Source organism: Felis catus, chromosome E3 (genome assembly GCF_018350175.1).
Source record: "Felis catus isolate Fca126 chromosome E3, F.catus_Fca126_mat1.0, whole genome shotgun sequence".
Lineage (NCBI taxonomy): Eukaryota > Metazoa > Chordata > Mammalia > Carnivora > Felidae > Felis > Felis catus.
The window spans coordinates 36284854-36308123 of NC_058383.1; the positions used below are offsets into that span (position 1 = coordinate 36284854).

Here is a 23270-nt window from a genome sequence, read left to right on the forward strand (position 1 = left end):
CAGAGTAACTTATTTCTCTTTTTATTTAATTCATTCACTCGTCTATCTATCCATCCATCCATCCCACCATCCATTCATTCTTCTTTCTTTTGTTAAAAAGAAAACCACAGGCCCAAAACGGCATCATTTATGCCAAGTCACCAAATCCGGGCTTGGTACCTAACCTAACCATACTTCCAACCTCTGCCAGAAATATGTCTTAACCATTCACTCAAGAACTTTCTGGTCAATCTGTCACACAGGCACTCTCTATCCTCCAAAGGAAGCTGAGGTAATCCACCTCTAAGACCCTTTTGTCCCCAGAGGAAGGTGACCTCCCCTGAAATAATCCCTTTTTTTCTGTTGATGACTTCCTTGTCCGGCCTTTAAAACCCTTTCCCCTTCTGTAGCTCTTTGGAGCTCTTCTCTACTTGCTCAGTGGTATGCTGCCTGATTCAGGAATCAATTAATAAAGACAATTAGATATTCACGTTTATTTAGGTGAGTTTTGTTTTTTAACAGGTTGAAGCTATTTGGTGGTGGGTTTCTGTCCCTGGCAAATAAAAGACTAACATGGATGCTCCTGTGGCCACCTTCTAGCCCACCCTCTCACCCTGCATCCCCACATGTGTGCCCTTCTCCTGCCCATTCTCCAGCCACACTGAAATGCAACTCATTCCTGGGAGGTCATCTCCACCCATGACACTGCCATTGCCTCTGCGCATCCTCGTGGTGCTCTGCTCAAACGGCACCCTGTGCTTCACGTCTTACCACCTTCTCCCACACTCATTAAAAGTTAATTCTTCCTTTTCTTGACTCTTCTACCTACCTATCTTCCAGTCTTACCCCCTTTGGTCTGTTCTTAGTCCTGTTCACACCCAATCCCAGTGTGGGGCACATAGTTATGTGTATGTTTGTGTGTGTGGCAGGACAGGGATATACCATCATTTCCATCTTAAGACAAAAGAAACAGGTTCATGCAGGTTAGGCCAGACCAATCTGAAACCAAAATCTATAATCTTAACCACTATAAAATATTTCACTTAATTGTCCTGTTACCATTAATACTGCTATTAACAGTAAGAAAAACTAAACATTATCACACACTGACACTTTGCCTTGCAATGTGGTACAAGGTAATTTAAATAGATTACCTCCTTTAATCTTCAAAACAATCTCCTAAGACAAACGCTAATGTGATGCTGTTTCACTGGCAAGGAAACTGAGTCCCAAAGAGGTTAAATAAGTATCCAAGGTCATGCAGGTGGAATTCTCTTTTCTGAAGCATTGCTCTTGAAGACTGCATTTGCAAAGCTTGAAGAGAGAGAGAAGAGAGAGAAAGAGAGAAAGAGAGAAAGAAGGAAAGAGAGAAAGAGGGAGGGAGGGAGGGAGGGAGGGAGGGAGAAAGGAAGGAAGGAAGGAAGGAAGGAAGGAAGGAAGGAAGGAAGGAAGGAAGGAAGGAAGGAAGGAAGGAAGGAAAGAAGGAAGGAACGAAGGTTGAATAAACTTGAATGTGGGTATAAACTTGAATGAAGCTGGAGAGACCTGTGCATTCAACCTCAGAGACCCCTTAAAATAATGGCAAGAGGGACTCCAAGGATGGGTGAAAATGCCCAGCAGGAAGCAATGCCCTCCACCAACTCCTTCCCAAGACAACACCCTGTCCCTGGGTCCAAATCTCCATTTTCAGTCACCCAAGCCCATCAGTCTGGACTGTGTGTTTAAACAGGATTTTCTTTTTTTCCATTTTTTTTTTTAATTGGAAGGAAGCTTTAAACACTTTGAAAGTGGCCTTGGGGACCAGCTCACAGCTTGCTCCGCATCTCCTCCTTTTGAGGCTAGCGTCCCTGCAGCCACATTGCAAGCTCTGTTTTCAATTACAAAAGCTTGTTTGAACATGAGCTGTCACAGAGGCTGTTCAAACAGGCTTTTGTAATTGAAAAGGAGGAAAAACAAAAGACTTCTAACCTTCCAAAGCCAGGGTGGGAAGGAGCTGGTCAGACAAGTGTGGGACCAAAATGGCGGTCTATAGCATGGGGATTGAGGCCAGCCAAGGAGGCAGCTGGGTTGTTTTGATTGGGCTGAACCACAATGGAATCAGGGCATGATAAAAAAAAAGTTAGAGGGCTGGAATCTGATAGCTGAGAAGTACATGAATGGATATGGAAAATTATAGGGATTCCCATCAGTGGTACTTAAGGAAAAGATTTTAGATCATTCGTAGGTGATCATTTATAGATGGCATAAACAAATTGCTACCTATGGTAAGAATTTTAGTTGTTATTTTTTAGATTTAATTTTATTTTTAAATTTAATTTTTTTCCCAATATTTTGGAATCCATCAAGCAAAAAGTCTCAGTTTGTTACATATAATATTTTAAATTCCTAAACACTTTCTTTTCTTCCCTTTTGACAAAGACAGGGCAAGCCACACACTTGCATATACATTATGAATCTGCACAGAATTTCGTAACACTGTTTTGTTTTCCTTGTGTTTCAAGAAAAATAACAGCTTCCAATTTAAGTACGTTTCAGTTAAGTCAATTTTAAAATATTACATGAATAATAGAGCTAGTGTATGAAAATACAGCTTAACATCATGGTGGTATACGGATACTGTAAAAATAAATGAAGACGTTGAGGAAAATCAAATTTGGGGACATGGGTTTGGTGGCTAAGAGTTTGGATTATGGAGTGACTGCATATATTGACATCCCAACTTACCGCCTACTAGCTCGCCTAAATTGTATAAACCACCTCTGCAAGATGGGACTAATAAAAATATCTAACTTAAGAGGCTGCTCTGAGGATTTATAAAACAAGCAATCACTCCATAACTGTTTTCATATTATTGTTGTTAAAAATAAGACTACCATTTAGCTTGAGTTTCTCAAACTTGAAGAACCCATAGACTCCTTTCAGAGAAAAAAACCACTGTCAGTAATCTACAACATGGATGAAAATTTTTGCAGACCTCAAAAGATCTGATTTGTATACTGTGGGTACAGCCATTACAAAAATAAAAAGAGTGAGGTTTAAGTGATTCACCCAAGGTCACAGTCACACGACTAGTGCCAGAATCAGAGGTGCAGTAGAATCCCCCATTCTTTTTTACAGGGGTTACGGACATTTTGGAAGGGGATAATTATTGTGTGGGTCATTTTTGCTCTTCCTAATATTTTTAGCATCCCTATACCCTTCTCCCCCTACACTTAATTCCAAAAGCACCCCTAGTCCATGTAAAACCCCCAAATTTCACCACACATTTCCAAAGACAACCTGGGGAGGTGGCCCCTTGCCCTGGTTAAAAACCTCAGGCTTCCTCCACTATACTGGCCATGAGCATTTTAGAGATAAGATTTCTAGTGCAAGGTGTGGTGTTGGTAAGCAGCGGCAGTAGAGTTCACAAACCTCGTCCTGCACAAGTGTCATATGATTAACTGTATGTACATGAAATGTCAAGTTTGGAAAGGGTACGCTGTTCTCACATTCTCGCCTTCTCCTTTCACTAGGAAGGAGAACACTGTATGGCTTGGAAAGACCTGATATCTCATCAGAGTTTAATTTTGTTCTGTTAGTCCAATTCCCAGCTCATTAAGTTAGAATACCACCCCAAGTGAGCAGGGCACCCAGTTTCACAGCCCTGCTCCCCAGGTGAGCAGAACAACAGGTGGGAAGGTAGAGAAGGCCTGATGCATATTCTATGAATGACCTAAGGAAAGAGGAGTTTGGCTCACTAGATTCAGAATTTTAATTTGTGAGAGTGAACCCTGCCTGAGTTGAGATGAGGCAGCAGAGACAGCTGTGTGGAGGTCTGTGCTGATGCACGACCACAGAAGGCCCTAAGGCTCGCCTTTCAGGGAAAAGGGTGGAGCAGACCTGAGAGACTGAGAAGGAAACCTGCTGCTCACATGCTTGCCCTTCTCTCTCTCTCTCTCCCTCCCTCCCTCCCTCCCTCCCTCCCTCCCTCTCTCTCTCTCCACACACACACAAAACATAAAATTAACCATTTTAAAGCATGGAATTCATTAGCATTTAGTACATTTAAGCCTTGAACATTTTCATCACCCAGAAAGGAAAACCCATACCCATCAGCAGTCACTCCCCACTGCCCCTCCCCACCTCAGGCAACTACTAATCTACATTCTGTGTCCATAGATTTCCTTATTCTGGAAATGGAATCATATAACATGTGATCTTTTGGGTCTGGTTTCTTTCACTTAGCATCACGTTCTCAAGGTTCATCCATGTTGTAGCATGAATCAGAGCTTTGTGCCATTTTATGGCTGAACAATATTCTCCTGAGAGCCCACAATTCTGTTTATCCACTCATTACCTGAGCTGTTTCCATCTTGTAAACACTGCTGTTGTGAGCATTAGTGTGCAGGTGGTAGGCACTATGGGGGTAACCCTTAACTCATAGAGGTTTGCCTGCCATGGTGGGGGGTGGGGTCTGACGGCTGGTACTCAGGAGACGCAAGTTTTCAAGGAGACAGGAAAACAGCAGGACGGTGTGGAAGACCAGCTTCAGTGGGAGTCTGTGCTGATGGGCATCAGGTGACAGGAGAGCCCCAGACTTATGGCTGAAAGAATACATGAGAAGAAAGAAAAGGTCCCTGGCACCAACATGGATACCTTGTGATTTTGCCTAAAGAAAGCTCTCATCTTTACCGCGTTCCTAGTATCTGCAAAGGAGAACCTTCCAGCCAGACACTGGCCCTGCCCCCAATCCCTGGGACTCACAGAATCATTACAGTCCTGGAGAAGGAGGACAGTATCTCCAGTCATAAGCTCCTGGTAAAAAAAACCATTAAGACAGACTCACACAGTCAGGATGTTCCTAGGATGGTGGGAACACCAGGGAGGTCTCAGAGGGTCCCTATGGGAAATATAGGAGGTCATGGTGATTAAGAACTGACTCTGGGGACAGAGGATCTGGGTCTGAATTCACAGTCATCCTCTTCAGGCGGGACATTAGGGCAGATGCTCTCATCCCATGCACACCCCTCCCCCTCCAGGCCTTTGCCTGAGCTGGGACGATACAGAAGGTTCCTGTTACAATTTGGCTGTTCAGAGCCTCCTTCTGACTCGGTGGGGTCCCTCCCAGCCTTGTTCTGAGGGCTGCCAAAAGTCCCCCGTGAGCCACACTGGAGGCTCTCAGACCAGTTTAGTAACTTATAGAAGGGGAAGTTCAGAAAGAAAGGCCCTCCTCCTACACAGCCATAGAATTCTTCCTTTTGTTAATTTAGAGTTTATTATTTTTCTTATTTAAATTGTAAATTACCCTTCCCTGGAAGTCTCCCCTAAACTGGCCCATTACCACGACCTTAGCAGCCATTTCCCCCAGCCTGGTTATAGATTTTCTGATGGCTTACATGCATCACTGGGTGCAGAGTGAAATTATCAGCTGCTCCAGCAAGCCTAGAGAGGTTAATGTGGAAGCCGGCCCAGGCCTCACAAGGAGCCCTCTGGGAAGAGGGAAGGGGAGAATCCTGGCCAAGGCTGCCTCTGTCCCTGCTCCCCAGCTAGAGCTAGGAAAGAATGAAGAGCCAATCTCTTCCACTCAGCTCGGGAGCCCATCCAGGAAGGGAGGCAACATGCCTGTGTCTGCCAAGCCCAGTGGTTGCAATCTTTCAAAGGCTTGAATATTTTACACTTCCTTCTGTGGCTGGGCTCACATGCAGAATGGAGTGCCATCGCCCCTGAATTCCAAATTTACTTTAAGTAATTAAACTCATTTATTTCCATCTGAATACACTATGGGGTTGGAGGAGTTTATGGAAATCTGGGTAGAGAGAATGAATAGATAAATAAATTACATGGGGGTGGGTGGTTACTGATGGAGATGGGGGGGAACGACCTAAGCCAGCAGTAGCTTTCTGACAGAGGGCAATGGGGACTGTGTATGGTGAGCACTCCCACCTAGGTCCTGTGTCCAGCATGGGGAGAAGGTGGGCTCTCTCAGAGGCATTTGTAGGGCCTGGTAGGTGGGGACTATTCTCTACTGAGCCAGGCAGAAACTTCCAGTGTCCTCCTTGCTCCAGTAAGACTACAGAGTGGGCACGTTGTATCTTGGCTGACTTTCTTCTACCTGCTGTATCTCCTGGCCACTTCCTTTTTCCCTTTCTTCTATGCTTCCTTTTCCTCTTTTTCTCCTTGCTTCAGTAAGACTAGGGAGAGGGCAAGATCTGTCTTGGCTGGCTTTCTTTTACGTGCTGCAACTTCTGTCCCCTTCCTTCTATGCTTCCTTTTCCCACTTTTATCACCCCCTTAATTATTACCCTTCAGGAAATAGTTCCTATTACCAACAGTCTCATCAGTATCAATGACTGGCTCCATCTCAAAGACAATTTCATTTTGATGCCCTCACTGGTCCTTCTAAGTCAGATTAGATCCTTTGTGCATCTGAATGATCCCCTCACTCTCTTCCTCCTCTCTCCTCTCTCCCAACAAGGGCATTTGCTTCTACCTTTCATCAAGTTCTACCTTGCACTATAAATGATTTATATAAAAATTGCAAGCTGTCTGAGGGCATGGCATCTGAACGTTTGAATTGGTAAAGAAAGATATCCTCTTAGGGCAAAGGAGACAGGAAAAGATCCCTGTCACATCAGAAGCCACCTTAAAGTCAATTATGAACTGGAACTGGACCAAAATTCCTGTTTCTTGGTCTTTCCCTAACCCCACTGCTTCTTATGACTTTTCTGTTCTCTGAGATGCTTTGCATGATACCTATATCCTAAGAGGTACCTAGCAATATTTATAGCATTGTATGGAATTTACAGGGGTTCAGGTAAATTTCTGCTATCACGTCAGAGACAGAATGTGGATTGGAAGTGATGATTCCAGTTACCCCTGGGGTCTCCCGCTCACCATCAAACAGGGAAAAAAGAAGAGATTCTTCATGCATCATTCTGGCATTGTACGTATTCACATGCCATCACACAAATATGAATATACAACTCCATTAGACATAAAATTTTTATGCTTTTCCATTAAGCTCATTGTTTTGATGCATCTTTTTAATTTTTTCCTATCAATCAGTTTTGAAAATCATAATAGTTTGCAGCAAGAGTTTTCATACATTGTCCTCGTGAAGAATATTTTATTCTTTATCCCACCTCAGCCTAATTACCCACGAAAGGCTCTGGATCTTACCTGAGTATTCTCCTTATCTCCATACTGGGCCCCTTCTCAGACATGGGCTTTCAGTTGCCCTTGAAAAGGATATTCCCTCCTAGTGCAGGACAGGATCTGCCCATTCTGACGCCATGATAAGGATGAGGGAGCCAGGTGAAGATCAGTACGGCAGTTACTCAAAAAGTTGTGATTGGGGTACATGGGAGGCTCAGTCTGTTAAGCATCTAACTTTGGCTCAGGTCATGATCTCATGGTTCGTGCGTTTAAGCCCCGCATAGGGCTCTGGGCTCACAGCTCAGAGCCTGGAGCCTGCTTCGGATTCTGTGTCTCCCAATCTCTCTGCCTCTCCCCACTTGCTCTCTCTCTCTCTCTCTCTCTCTCTCTCAAAAATGAATAAGTGTTACAAAAAAAGTTGTGATTGGTTTATCAAAAAGTTTAAGAATTACTGTATGACCTAGCATTACCCAAAAAAACTGAAAGCATTTTCTCAAACAAATCCTCGCACACAAATATTCATAGCAGCACTCTTGATGACAGCCAAAGGCTAGTAACAGCCCAAATGTCCATCAACTAATGAATGGATAAGCCAAATGTGGAATATCCACACAATGGAATGTTATGTTGCCATAAAAAGAATGAAGTGCTGATACATGCTGTAATACGAAAGAAACTTGAAAACATAATGCTAAGTAAAAGAAGCCAGACAAAAAAGGACAAATATCATAGGATTCTATTTGGATGAAATATGCAGATGGACAAATCCATAGAGGCAGAAACTAGATTAGTGGTTGCCAGGGGCTTGGGGTAGGAGGGAATGGGGAGTGTCTTAGTGTACAAGATTTCTCATTGAAGTAATGAAAATGTTTTGGGACTAGATAGTGGTGTTAGTTGCATATCATTGTGAATGTATTAGATACCACTAACCTTAAAACAGTTTTTTTTATATAATGTGGATTTCATCTCACTTAAAAAAAAAAAAAAGCTGCAATCTTTGTTTCAGGCTTTCAATAGGGTAACTACATAACTTATTATCCAATCCAGGATATTTTAGAGGGGGTTTTAATAATTTAACCAGGGCAACAGGAATTAATAAAATTTCACTGAAGTGTCAGCAATTTCTACATTATTTCTACATATCCAGATGACACGTATAGACACCTGAACTAATTTTCTAGGTACTTACATGAAGTCAGATGAGAGGCAGTAGGTTAAAAATGCCCCACCTCTCTGGCACTGGGAAATGAGGTGCACGTGTGATTCCTGCCCAAAGGTCACATTCCCAGGCTCTCCCATGCCTCCTCTGCACCCACTGTTTGCTCTGCCTGAATGCCCTCCCCTTCTGGGCACCTACTGAAACACCAGTGCTGGGAGGCTGAGACAAAGATGCCTGGCCTGAGAAGCCTCCCTGACTTCCCAGGCAAAGCCAGGTGCTGCTTCTTACCTTGTTTTCATTTGCTGCATTTACCACTATAGTTGTGCATCTACTCCACTCCCTTGACTGTCATCAACTTGAGGACAGGGAGTACACCATATTCAAAATCTCAAACACAATGGCTCCAATGACATTCTTGAGTAAATCTTGGTAAGCTGAATGCACTAATCTTAATCAAGATGGGGAATGCATATGGCTCATTCATTCATTTAACTGGCTTTAAGTGACCATCTACTATCTGCCAGCTTCTGGTGATAGTGTGGAACTAGGTAGGCACAGTCTCTGATCTCAAGTTGTCCATGGTTCAGTGTTGGAGAAAAAAGGTAGAATTCCAACTGTGATAAGAGATACAGAGGACTGCAGGCTACTGCTGACTGTCCTGGGTGATAGGGATATGGGATTTGATCTGGTCAAGGCAGGCGTCTGAAAAGGTGGTGATCAAACTGAGCTCTAAAGCCTGAGGAGGAGGATCTGTAGGGTGGGGACAGAGTAATGGGCAGGAAGAACAGGTAATGCAAGCGTCCTGTGCAGAAGGAAGAGGTCATATCCAAGTAACTGAAAGGGAATTAGTTGGTAAAGGTAGAAGAGAAGGAGAGAGAGAAGAGAGTGAGGAAGGGAGGGCAGAGGTGGGCAGGGAGAAGGGACAAGGTGACAGTGGAGATGACCAAGGGCTAGGCTATGCAATGGGAAGTGATTCTAAACAGGCAAGTGTCACAATTCAAAATGTATTTTGTAAAAATCATTCTGGCTACACTTTGAGAAAAAAAGTGGCTACACTTTGGATTAGAAAGTAAATTTAGTGATAAACCTGAAAATAATATACTATTGTATGCAAAAAAGTATGAAAATATACTATTGTATGAAAAAAAGTGGCTACACTTTGGATTAGAAAGTAAATTTAGTGATAAACCTGAAAATAATATACTATTGTATGCAAACTATCCTTCAATTAAAAAGTAATAGAAATTAAAAATAAAGAAAAGAGATTTGAGGGACCAGGTTGAGAATTAAGGGGAAGTTATGTCAGGTGTCCAGTGAGAGAGGATGATGGCATGGACCAAGGACATGATCATTTCTCTACTGACACAGTTCCCCAGTTCCAGAAATCTGCAAAGCCACCCTAAACCCTTCCCAGTGCCCAACGTGACTCCCATAGGTGGAGTCAGAACCATCTGCGGCTTCCCACCTTCTTTGACTAGAATCATTGTCAGGTCCTGACCAGTTAGCTAATCTTGAGAAAAGTAATCAGAATATGAAACCCTTCATTTCTTCATAAAATGCAAATGAGCCATCAAAGCCCCAAACCTCTCAGGCAGTTGGGAGGATTCAGTGAAAGATGCACTTAAAGCGCTTAGCACAGTGCCCAGCAGTGAGCACTGAATGCACGTATTATTAGCTAGTACACGATTATCAATCATTACTTTTTAAAACAAGAAAGCCCTTTGGTAAGCTTCTCCTCTGAAGTGTGTACTCTTTTAAGGGCAGAAGCTTGATCTATTTCCCCATGTTTGAATGACAGCCTGGCACCCTGTGGGTGCTCAGTGAAGGGGCTGTCTAATGTGGGAGAAGAGGAGCGAAAACTGGCCCATGAATTCCAGCTTATAAAGCAATTTAAAGTGAGGCTACGCAGGCAGAATGGGGGGGGGGAGGGAGAAAGGAGACAAATCAGATTCCTTCTAACTCACTTCAACACCAGCCCCCCAGGGCATCCTAGGAGCACGGGATGCAGGCGGCCAATCACTTGCATCTGAGACCCCATTGAGAACACAGCTGAGTTCTGCTGCTGGGCAGGAGTGGTCCAGGAATGCTAAACCTGCTTCTCCCCATCTGTGAGAGAGTTTTCTCTCTTGCTAAGAGGATGTCATTTCCTACTCTCTCCCAGCTCAATCCAGGAGTTGTGCCTCTGAGAAGTTAAGCTAATAAAGTGGCGGCCATGGTGGCAGTGATAAGCGGCTTAGCATGGGGGCCCGGTGCTGACCTGGCAGCTTTCTCACCTGACAACCACTTGTGGAGCTTATGAGAAGGGAAAACGAGAATTATCTTTCCCTCCTGGGAGATCATCCTCTCGCTTCCTTAGAAATTAGTTACAAGGCCAGGATGCAGTGAGGGATTCAGCACTTCTAAATTATAAAGGGAAAATGTTGGGGAGGGTCACCCTAGGCTCCCACAATGGCTTAAGGCTGATGGTAAATGGCCTAATTTAGGAAGAAATAACGGTCAAGTAGAGACCTCTTCCCTAAGATTTTTCTCTGAGCTTATTCTTATGAATGAAGAGTCGGGGGAAAGGAGGAAGGGAAAGAAATGAAGAGAAAATGAGACGGGAAGACAGAAACTAAGAGAACAGCATCCCCCAACAACAGAGTGGGGAATTAGGAATGATCAGGGCTGTCATGAATAAAGTCACCTAACCTACAATGGTGATGAATGAAAATTAGTCTTTTTATCTGTTCTGATTGCCCAAGTATCAGAGACCCAGCTCAGATGCTGCACAGATTATTGTACACAGAGTTTTGCTTTGAGCTGTTCATTGTCTACCATTTGTACTTAAGATCGAGCTTAAAATCCTTAAAAGAGTCTGCAGGAACCTGCACAATCTAATCTCACATCAACCAAGGGACAAGCATTATCAGCTGCTTTGAAGACTGGTAAAATGAGTAAGACAGCTTTTGCCAGAAATGCTATGTGCAGTTCACAGGGCAGTGTACTGAACAACTCTAAGGATCATCATTACCAACATGATCATCATAGATTTGTAATACACATACAGAGACAGGTACACACAATTTTTTTTTTTTTTTGCGCCCATAACAGTAATATGTCAGGTTGGTTGCCTTCTGAAGACTTTTCTGACCACATACTAAACGTCGCTCTTCCATGTTACTCTTTATTGTATCATCCTATTCATTTCCTTTAGAGCACTTAGTGTAATCTAAAAGTATAGGATTTGTTTACTTTTCTTTATTATCAGTCTTCCCACTAGAAGGTGAGCTCCACACAGGCAGGGACCGTGATGGTCTTACCTCTTTTTACCCTTGAAGAATAAGTAAGTACTCAGTTGTTTGTTGATTGCGTAAATGAACATCACTAAAGTAGTGACTGGTATTTTAGTCTCTGGATTGCTCCAATCAGTTGTGGCATCCCAAAACATGGAAAAGATTCAATAGCCAGTTGAGTCACCTTGACTCTATACAAACTATATGGAAACAAATGAATGGGAATGGAAAGACACAAGCCAGATCAGTGATGATCTTGTCCTCTTAGGCTCTGTGAACACATGGAGAATGCACTAATATGAGCCATCTCTATTCTAAAACATAGAGGAAGGAAAGAGAGTGGGCAGTAAAAAACGGTGCTGTGGGCAGCCTCTGAGACAACCCCCAATGATACCCACCTTCTGGTTTTCATTACTTGCGTAAACCCCTCCCCATAAATGTAGACTTAATATAATGACTCATTTCTAATTAACTGAATACAGAAAAAATGATGGCATGTCACTTTCTTAAAAATTTATATATTTTTTAATTTAAATTTTTTCGTTAGTTAACATACAGTGCAATACTGGTTTCAGGAGTAGAATTCAGTGATTCATCACTTATACTGAACACCAGTGCTTACCACAACAGTGCCCCCCTTAATACCCATCGCCCATCTAGTCCATCTCCCACCCACCTCCACCCATCAACCTCAGTTTGTTCTCCATTTTTAAGAGTCTCTTGTGGTTTCTCTCTCTCCTCTTCCCTGCCTCCTGCTTCCCATACATTCATCTGTTTTGTTTCTTAAATTCCAAATATGAGTGAAACCATATGGTATTTGTCTTTCTCTGACTTATTTCACTTAGCATAATACATTCCAGCTCCAGGGGCGCCTGGGTGGCTCAGTTGGTTGGGCGTCTGACTTCAGCTCAGGTCATGATCTCACAGTCCATGAGTTCGAGCCCCGTGTTGGGCTCTGTGCTGACAGCTCAGAGCTTGGAGCCTGCTTCAGATTCTGTGTCTCCCTCTCTCTCTGCCCCTCCCTTGCTCATGCTCTGTCTCTCTCTGTCCCAAAAATAAATTTAAAAAAATACATTCTAGCTCCATCCACGTTATTGCAAATGGCAAGATTTCATTCTTTTTGGTAGCTAATATTCCATGGTGAATATATACCACATCTTCTTTATCCTTTCATCAGTCGATAGGATGGCATGTCACTTATAATACTAGGTTATAAAAAGTGTGGCTTCCAATTTAGGAACTCTCTGGTTCCTTTCTCTGTCTTTCAATCTTTCTCTGGTCTCTCTCTCTCTCTCTCTCAGATCACCAGGTACCATGCTGTGAGGACACTCAAGCAATCTATATAGAGGTTCACATTGTGAGGCTGCCCAGTAACTACATGGGGGAGCTTAGAGGCTGATCTTCTGAGGCCGGCCAAGAGCTATTTGACTGAACCTGGAAGTGGGTCCTCCAACCCAGCCTTCAGATGAGACTGCAGCCCTATGACAGACCTCAAGCCAGGGGCACACAGTTAACCACTCCCTAATTCCCAACCCACGAATACTGTAGGAAAATAAACATTTGTTGTTTTAAGCCAAACAAGTTTGGTGATAACTTATTACATAGTATTAGTATTAGTGTTATATCTATTAGTATAGATAACTAGTACATATGGGAACATCTAGACATTGCTAACCCAGGTTGAGGCTAGTTTCCTACATTATTCTTGGATTATCTCAGAGCCAGTTTCCTTTCCTCCTGGCTACCATCACCAAATGACACAACAGCTTGGAAGTCCTCAAGAAACCTCACTGAAGTTGGGAGTTAATGCCTCCATCTCTGTGTCAAACAGACCTGATCTGTTTGAAACCTGATCCTGCCAAATGCAAGGTCAGCTCCAAGGAACAAATGAGTAAGTTCCTTACTGCCTCTTAATCTTAGTTTCCACACAAGTGTGGGATATAAAAGGATCCAACATACTGTCCACCTCTCAGTATTGGTATCAAGATAGATGGAGTCAATACACTCAGAATCCTTAACCTGGTGCCCAGCACATGGTAGGTTCTAACACAATGTTAGGTATTATTTTTATCTTTCACTGGGCCATTAACAAAGTCAAGTGCAGACTCCTTGGTATTTTTTCCAGGTTGCCAGAAGAGCGAGAACATTGTTGCTCTTGAGCAAGGACCTGATCACATACCTGTGTAATTTCAAACCATTTCACAGGATAAGGGAGTGGTAAATAAACTATAATAAGTAACTGTGGGATACACAAGATGGCAGTTATGTGCATGTGGGTGGCTTTCTACTTATTAAGCCAGGTCATTCTCATTTTATCCCTATAATATCTCCATGAAGCTCACTTCTAGACAAAGAAAAAGAAACCAACACATAGCTACTAAATATTGCTCGGAATTACTGAGGGATTTGTCTAAGGGCACACTCTTGGCATTGCTACGTCTGAACTTACACTTGGGTCTTATGACACCAAGGACAGTGCTTTGCCCGAGTGGTTTAACTCTGTTACGAAGCTGATAACTGAGCCAGCTGTACTGCTTCCTCTCTGTCCCTGAGTTCTGAGGCCAGAACTGGACAAGCTCCTGGCACTTTCCCTGTAGACCCATCCCTTTGTTATACTTTCTCCTCATTAGAACTTCACTTTCATTGCCAAGCCAGCTCTCCTAATCTCGTGTCAACTCTGCCGCCTCTAATTATTTCACTGTAATTATTTTTCCTTAACAAAGGAGATAAAACTAATCATAACATCTTTTTGTAAGCCTCCAAGAGTCATGCTTAAATTACTGCACTGATTTGAAAACCCCAGCAAGCAAATAGGAAATAATTATACTTTTATCTGGGTTGTGGCTGATGTTTTGCCAGATACCTACTAAGTTCTTGTATAAAAACAAGAGGTCATGAGCAGAAAAATGACTTTGTCATGAAAATCCTTCAACTTGTGATGAATCTTCCTTCTGCAATTTTGTGACATGGAGGGGACTGGAATGAGGCGGGCAGAGCTGGAGAATCAGTGATGTCTCCAATGTGTCCCCAAATGACACTGTTCTCAGGGTAGACTCCTAACCTCTGATTAGTGCAAAGCTGCCATCTGGTCAACTCCTCCCCAGAAATGGCTGGATGTGTGAACTTCAATGGGGTGCAAAGTGAAAACAATGGCTAACATTTGTTACGCACTTACTATAGGCTAAGAACCGTTCTAGGAAATTGATGTGCCTTGCCTCCTTTAACCACTATAATTGCCTAAGATGCAATTGTCAGTGTGCCCATTATACAGATGAGGAAACAGATTAAATAACTTAGCCAGAGCTACAAAGTGAGCAAATGGCACAAGTGGGTCTGGAGCTCAGGTCTATCTCATTAAAAAATGCTTGTTCTTTCCACTAATCTAATCTAGGTAGCACCTGGGTGGGGAGGTGAGGCTAAAGGAGTAGCTGGACCCTTATTTTAGAGACTCTCCTTGCATTCAAGTCTCTCCCCACATGGATGCCTCAGTACCTCCCTCAGAAGATCTAAATGTGATTATGCACATAGCACACTGACTGATGCACTGAAGGCTCTCAATGCATGCCAACTCCTTGGCTGTCTAACATTTTCTTACGGAAGAAAATAAACATGTGCTCAGTGCTGCGGGGCTGGTGAGTGAGAAACTAGGAAGGGGCCCCAGGGAAGCTGTGCTTATCGCAACAGCAAGAGGTCTCTGAAGACAAGACTGTGGCATAAGATAAGGGGAACAGGAACTTTAGTGCTTCAGATCTTCCATAAGTATCCAGCGAAAATCCTCATCAGTGATAACTCCGGAGTCAAAACAGAGGATAAAAGTACTTCTGGGGTGGAAATAGATAGTGGAGTCCAAATGTGAGGTCATACACTACAAGGTGTCTCCATCCAGCCCAAAGGGTAACAACCCCTTTTGCTAACCACCTCAACTTAAACAGGATCGATCAAAGCACAGGGTATCTTAGCTTTTGTTCCCCTAGAAGCAGATGCTGAGAAAGAGCCAGGCATAAGTAGTTTATTTGGGAGGTGACTGCAGGTGAAGGAGGTGGAAAAAGGGACAGGGTTTGCATTATTAGGCAGATTACCACTGTAGTTAGTTGGAGCTTGATCCCACTGGGGAATTCTGGGAGCCAAGGTCAGAGTTATCCTACCCACAAGGCGGGGGATCTGGGATATTTGGACACCAACTTGCATCCGTCATGGAACAGGGAGCCCTTCCAGGGGGAGTTAATTTGCCAGCACTTCCAGCCTGCACTGCACACAGAGGAACATAAATGGCTCCAAAAAAAGAAATCCTCAGGCAGAGATGTCAATGCTGCCAGCTGGAAGTTGGGTTGCTGTGCACCCCAGTGGTAAGGACAGGAGCAGGGCACTGATGGAGGGACAAACTGAGAGGCTGGAAGCCCTTTCCTCTTCTGACCAGGAAGCTATCCTGGACAGTTCCTTTCCTTCCTTTGCTAGCCCAGCCCTGACTCAACGACATCCTTTTCCTTCAATCCATTAACCAGCTTCCAGGCTTCTCGAACCTTTCCACCTACCTTCTCTACTCTGCCAGTTTCCTCCCCTTCTGGTGTGCAGAAAAGGCTCTCACAGTCACTACAAGTTGATGGACAAATTAACCTTCACTCAGTTAACTGTTCTGAGCTGAAGGGGAGATGTCTTCCAGCCAAGAAGACTCTGGCACCTCCTAGACTGTGCACTGAGTTGGGGTTCCATGGTGCCAGGTACTTTCTCCTCATTACAACTTCACTTTCATTGCCAAGCCAGCTCTCCTAATCTCGTGGCTACTCTGTCAACCTCTTCTGCCCCTCTCTATATGACACTCTGTGGAACTTCTCCCTGGACAGTGGCCTGAAGGGCAGGAAGATGCAGGTTGTACAGAGGCTTCTACCAACTCTACTTCCCTTTAATTCTGAGCACCTTTGGTGACCATGCAAGGTGAATGAACAAGAAGGGCTTCACGAACCCCCTGCAGTTCAGGGGGTTAACAAGGAATACAAACAGGTCATGGATGATTTCAATGCTTTGGCGTCTTATCAAGGCCAGATTTACTCCCTACCTTTATCCCATTGGTGGTGAATGAGCCACCCAAAGCAGCCACCCTCCCACGTCTACACTGCCAAACAGAACTCAGATGGTAGAGATGCCTACAGCATGGGGGTGGTTGCAGAACTGGGCTCCCGGGTAATTTCACTTATGTAATATTCAAGAGAAGAGGAAGCTCATCTCTTGTTGGGATGGGGATGTGGTTGCAATGACCATACCCTTCCATAAGCAGAACTTTCATGTATGTAATATTTGGTATCTTTGAGATTTTTTTTTAAATAAAGGGGCCAATTGGTTTTCATTCATATGTGCACCAAATTGCAACTAAGATTCTGCCATATTCCACCATGAGTTTAGGATCCTGGGAGGAAGTCTCTGAGTAATTAAGAAGAAGGCTGCCTGAGTTCATGCCTAAACTCTACCACTTACTGGGCATGGCCTCATACAGTTTCCCCAAGTGTTTCTTGAGACTAATGAGTTCCACCTCATGGGGTTGTTGCAAGGACTCAATTAGTCCTCACGTCTGGCCATGTGTTAATGTTCAATAAATAGTAGAATGTAAAATCCTGCGATATAAACAAGGTAAGTCCCTTCTCTCCATAAGCTGCAGCCCAACAAAGGAGACAATGTGGATCGTACCTTCACACAAATTGTTATATAATCACAAAAGTGCAATGTGTTCTGGAGGAAAGAACCCAGGCTCTATGAGGATTGTTTCAGATAGAAAAGCATTTGTCTAGTTTAATTTCTTCTCTTGACACTTGGGTGGACTGAGGCATTTAATGTGGAGATCCTGGCTCAAGGTCATGCACAGAGAGCCAGGCAGGATAGGAACTCTTTACTTCTAAATCTCATCCTCTTTCAATGCATGAGGTTTCCTCACATAAATCACTGGGTCTACTCATGTTGCCCTGAGGCCACTACAGGTCGATAGTCTGCAAAGATTCCAAGTCTTAAGGGATTGTGCAAACTGTCTACCTACTGCATATATCCCCTGCTTCTGCTCTTGTCTTTAATGCTCCTGGGAAGGCATACAGCTTCTATTTGAATTCCCCCAAATGGTGGAGTACTCACTCTCCCAAGTGACTCAATTCTCAAAATCAAGAAATCATCCTTTGGATAGAATATAATTCAACACAGCACCTTCCTCAGCACCCAGCAAGGTTTACCATTTGCATTTTCTCATCCAGAGATCCGACCAAGATGAGGCCTTGTGGTGCTGTAATGAGCCACTCAGAGTCCCTTTAGGAATCAAGGATTTGTACCCCCAGCTGCCGGGAATGTGGGAAGCAGCTAACTCTCAGCTTTCTGTCTTCTCTTGGGATTGCCTCAGCTGAGGAGAGCCACCTTGCTGAAGTTCATGCCCTCTTCCTGAAGCAGCTCAGGTATAAAGATCTCTGACTCCAATGTGGGGCAGTTCTGAATGGTCATTCAATTTTCCAGACTCCCCACTGGGTCAGCTTAGGCTTCTGTTTGATATGTCATTGCAGCTCAAATATATAATTCCTGCTCTGGGTCATTCCCGCTCCACAGGTGCCAATCCTAGAGACCACCCTGATAAACCTGCACACACTAATCATCTCAGAGCCTAGTGCTTCAGAAACCCAGCCTGCCATACACACTCATGTCTGGAGGGAGGCACAAACCAGAAGCCAGGTGTCCAGACTCCCATATAAAAGAATCTTTGTCCTTGTAGTAGTTTTCTAGGGCTGCCCTAATGGACTGGATGGCTTACCTGATAGAAATGTATTATCTCACAGCCCTGGAGGCTAGAGGTTGGAGACGAAGGTATTGGCAGGGTCAGTTCCTTCTGAGCAATGGAAGAGAGAATCTCTTCCATGACTCTCCTAGCTTCTGATTATTTGCTGACAATCATTGATGTTCCTCCTCGAAGCATCAGCCCCATCTCTGCCTTCATCTGTATGTGGTGTTCTTCCTTTGTCTGTGTCCAAACTTCCCCTTTTTATAAGAACACTAGTCATACTGGATGAGGGGCCCACCCTTCTCCAGTATCGCCTCATCTTAACTAATTACAACTGCAAAGACTATTTCCAAACAAGGTTGCATTCTGAGGTACTGGAGATTAGAGTTTCAACATACAAATAGGGGGTGGAGGGGCACACAATTTAGCCCATTACAAGGAAGGAGAACATGGGCCTGACTTTTTCACACCCGTCCCCACCCCACCCTGCATTCTGTTTGTCCTGGTTATTCTCTCATATCATGGGCTTTCAGCTGGGGGTCCCGTATTTCTTGCCATGAGGACACACTGAAAGATACACATGCCCTGAAACTAAACTACCTCCTAAACACCTCTCCCCAAGTGATGGAGAAGTCTCTGCTAGGAACATGCATCAAAGTCGAGGGGAATCTTTGTATTCTGCTGGCCTGACTTACAAGGTAAAGTGGCATGCAGATTTCTTATTTAATAAATTCCCACAGAAAATTAGTTTTTCACAGTGGGAAGAATTTCAAGGCTTGCCGAGATGAGCGGGCAGGATCTAATCACTGTTGAGGCTTTGTACATACACCAGGCATTGCCGATCTCCGAATGATCCAATTACTCTGCTGAGGCCCATCTGCCTTACCTGCATACTAATCTCGAGACAGGGGAGCAAGAAACACACTGGCCTTTTCGGGAAGCTCCAGACGCACATAGCTCCCTCACTGACCTTCTGCCAATTACATTCATCTCAATTCTATTAGCTCATCTTTTGCCCGAAGGTGACATATGCCTGGCTTAGAGGGAAACGTGCCTCCAACAGCTTCCCTCAGCAAGGGGAGAGGGTGCCAGCTCTGGAGTGCACATGCACAGCTCACCACCCAAAGTCCCCAAATCTGTCTGCCTGTGATTCCTCTCAATGAGGACCAGTGAATTCAGGAGGATGCATCCTTCCTGGGAGACAGAGCAATGTCTACGTTGGCCTAGATATGATAATTAGTGGGTTTTTTTTTTTTTTTTTTGTAGGGAGGGAAGGGAGAAGAAGGAAAGACAAAGTGATCAAATAGGGTGAGACACCTGGGCTTGAGTACAAGTTTCACTCCTAGAGGGTGACTTGGAACAGACAGATTCACTCTTTTGAGCCTCTGAAGTCTCACAGGTAAAATGGACAGTGTTTCTGACTGTCTGGCCCCACCCTACTTCCTTCTATCCACCTGCCATCACCTCTGTCCCATTGAGCTTGGGATATTTTATGAGCTAGAAGGGATAGAGGAACATATTGTAAGTGTGTCTAATAAATGCCCCCCTTGTGCAAATGAGCATCTAACTACTTGTGTCTTTGTGTAATGCAGGTTCTCCATGCTATAGAAACACCAGGAAGGGCAGAGAAGTCAGGTATGACTTGTCAAAGTAACTTCTCAAAGCAATGTTTAAAAAAACAAGGGTGGGAGGAGGGAGAAAGGGCATTCTAGAAATATGTTGTAAGAGCAAACAGGTGGAGTAGAGATTATTATGGCATGTGTTAAATGACAGGGACTTCTTTGAAAAAAAACTAGATGGGATTTGCCTGTACTTTCCAGGACAGAAAACAATTCCCCCTAAAATATGCACACAGAATTGTATCTAATAGAAGAAAGTCAGCTCAGGCAATTCCAAGAGAAGCCTGGGGTCCCTGAGTCTGACGTTGGGGGCTGGAAAGGTGTGCATGTGTATACTGAGGGTGGGGGAGTTTAGGATAACTTACCTGAGATGACAATAGCCAAGGGCAAACTTAACAGCACAGCTGAATCCATAGTCTTAAGATTCCATGTGGGCAGAACCTTGAGAGTCTCTTTGTGACTTAAAAGTTTGTCATTCAGTGTTTAAAATATAATAACTACATGCCAGTCTCTAGGCTTTGAGTAGAGGGGAAGAGGATAGGCAGGAGTAGGAGAAAATTTTATGAAGACTTTTCTGCCCCTATAGTAAAATGAAGGAATCTCACTTCAAAGAAAGGCAGCACAGTATAACTCTATGGAACAACAGAAGCTTAGAGTTATTCAGACTTCATTTTAAACTCTGGCTCTGCTATTTGTCAACTGTGGACCTTGGGATAGGGTACTGCATATGTAAGTATCAGTTTACTCATCTACCAAATGGGAATATTAATTCTTACTTAATAGTGCTATTGCAAGGTTCAGAGACACTATGAATATATTTCCCAGAATAATGCTTGACTTATGGTAGGCAAAAAATAATGGGTACTTGTCAGTATTCAGAGCTTATAGTCCAACAGAGGGAGTGCATTCATTCATCCAACAAATATCCGCTGAGCCCTGTACATGTTATAGGCATTATGATATGTATAACTATGAATAACAATGAAAAGTTACAAGGACCATCAGAAGTACTAGGGTCTATGAGACTTTAAAGGTAGCACAAGTCACCTCTAGGTGGAGAAGCAAGGAAAGCTTCCTAAAAAAATGTTTGAGAATGGAGAGACTGGGGCAGGCATTTCCAATAAAGGTGAGACCATGAGCAAAGTATTAAGGTGGAAAACCTGAGCATATGAACAAAGGATAGCAAAGAGTCTCATTTGGGTCTGGCCTATGACATGTGAAACAGCATCGCCCAACAAAAATTTCTATGGTAATGGAAATTCCTATATCCTTACAGTCCAATATGGTAGTCATGAACTCCATGTGGCCACTGAGCAATTGAAATGGGGCTGTCATAGCTAAATACCTGAATTTCTAATTTTATTTTCAATTAATTTTTATTTAAGTGTAATGGTCACAGATAGTTAATGGCTACCATACTAGCTAGCTAGCACAGGTGTGAAGGGCAATTAGAAGCAAATCGTCTGAACAAATAAACTGGGATGGGACTGTGGAGGGCCTTGAGTGCCATGCTAAGAATTACGTTCCATCCTTAGATTATAAGCCATCACAGCTCAGCTCCTGGAAAGCCAATCCAGTTACGGAGTGCAAGATGAACTCTAAAGGGGGACTCCAGAAGTAAGAGGATCAGATCGCCAAAGCCTAAAATTGTTCTGAAGAGCAAGAATTAGGATCCTGCCCTTAAAAAATGACAAAGACAATGGACAGGAGAGGACGGATGGTAAGAAATGGCCCCCACGTATAGCCTTCAGAAAATGGTAGGTTAAGATGGGTAAGGGAGACAAATGTGACTGAGGGGATGTGATATGTGAACTTAACCTGTGTCTTGTGATACTAGGAAAGAGTGAAGAAGGGCTTATGATCTGGAGTGAAGAAGAGGAGACAACTATCTATGGGGCAGACAGCAGTGATTATTGATACAAGAACAGCCTCTCTGCACCTCATGTGCCTCCTGAATAGAAACACTGTACTGTCTGCCTCTTTGGGGAAAGATTTATCTTTAATTTCCCCATGCAATCTAAGCAATGTAGGCTAAGATTTGCGGATTGGAGCCCCAGGGGCCTAGAGGGGGACTTTTGCAGCTTCATCAGTGTCCTTCCAGGGAGAGAAGGCTGATTTGGCATTCCCAGCACTGCCTACTCCTCTCATGTCCTTCTCAGAGCTGACCGCTAGGTCCCCAAGAACCCTGCATGACTTACTGGAGACCGGTGATTTGTTTTTGTCCTATTAACTTTTTGAAAGGACAGAAACAGATTACTGGGCTGGAGGGATGGCCTGGAAAGAATACGGATGAGGAACGGGCTGCCTGAGGCCAGAGCAGGGCAATTGGGATGAGCAGGGCCAAAGAGCGAGCGGAGGAAATAGAATCTCCATCTCTTCACTCACATCTACTGCAATAAATCTCTTTGCAGAAATGCAACTGTTTGAGGAGAGTGTTCCCTCTCACTTTCATGCTCTTGAGCACGTGCTCTGTCTCTCTTACCCCTTGGCATGTGTTTTTCCCTTTGCCTAGAAAACATTCTCTCCTCCACGCTCTCCATTCACATTTGGATGTATTCATTCGTGAATCAATGAATAATATGTTTAATATCAACTATGTGCCTATTATCCTGCTAGAAACTGAGGGCACCACAGTCATAAAATGAGATAGGATTCAACCCCCACCCATGAAATATAGAAAGCAGGGAGAAAACTCAGGTACTAATCAGTAAACTGTCCAAAATGAGGGTGAAATTATAAGCTTAAATAACGTTGAAGGAACTCTTGCCAGGATTTAAGCATGACCATGCAAACACCTCTCTGAGAGGCCATCTCTGTGCCTTGATTTATTCACCTGCAAAACAGTGTTAAGAAAAGAGCCCACATATGTTGTGTAGAGAATAAAATACGATTTTACATGTGGGTGCCCAGAAAGAGCACCACCACTTTGGCTATTATGATTGCCACTCCTCTAAAAAGGTCAAATGGGACAATGGACTCTGGCCCCAGGATCATTCTCTAGGCCAGAATGCTTGAGAAATTAGATTAGTTTTGCATCTGAACAAGAGGGCCACCAGACCTTTCAGAAACACACCAAGAGTCACAACCTCTCCCTTGCCTCTCCAGTAGCCCAGTTAGAACCTTGCTCTATGACACACAGAGGCTATTTCTTAAACTTCCGGCCTTCTGGGGGAACTATGAAAAACCATTTGGAACTACAAAGCTCAAACCTGTAAAATTCCAGAGTGAAAACAGTCTGCTCAGAGAGAAGAATCAAATGAATCGCAATAAAATGTACGATTTATAGGCTGTCTGGTGATATATTCTCACATATGGCTATCGCCAAACTGGAAAAACAAACGTTGGGGGGCACCCAATGAGTCTCC

General features: G+C 43.7%; 1 protein-coding gene across 3 annotated transcripts in view; it reads right to left on the bottom strand.

The window, feature by feature from the left end:
- The window catches only part of RBFOX1 (RNA binding fox-1 homolog 1), a 2060838-nt gene that overhangs the window by 1523264 nt on the left and 514304 nt on the right, over window positions 1-23270 (bottom strand). The gene's annotated exons all lie outside the window — the stretch shown is intronic.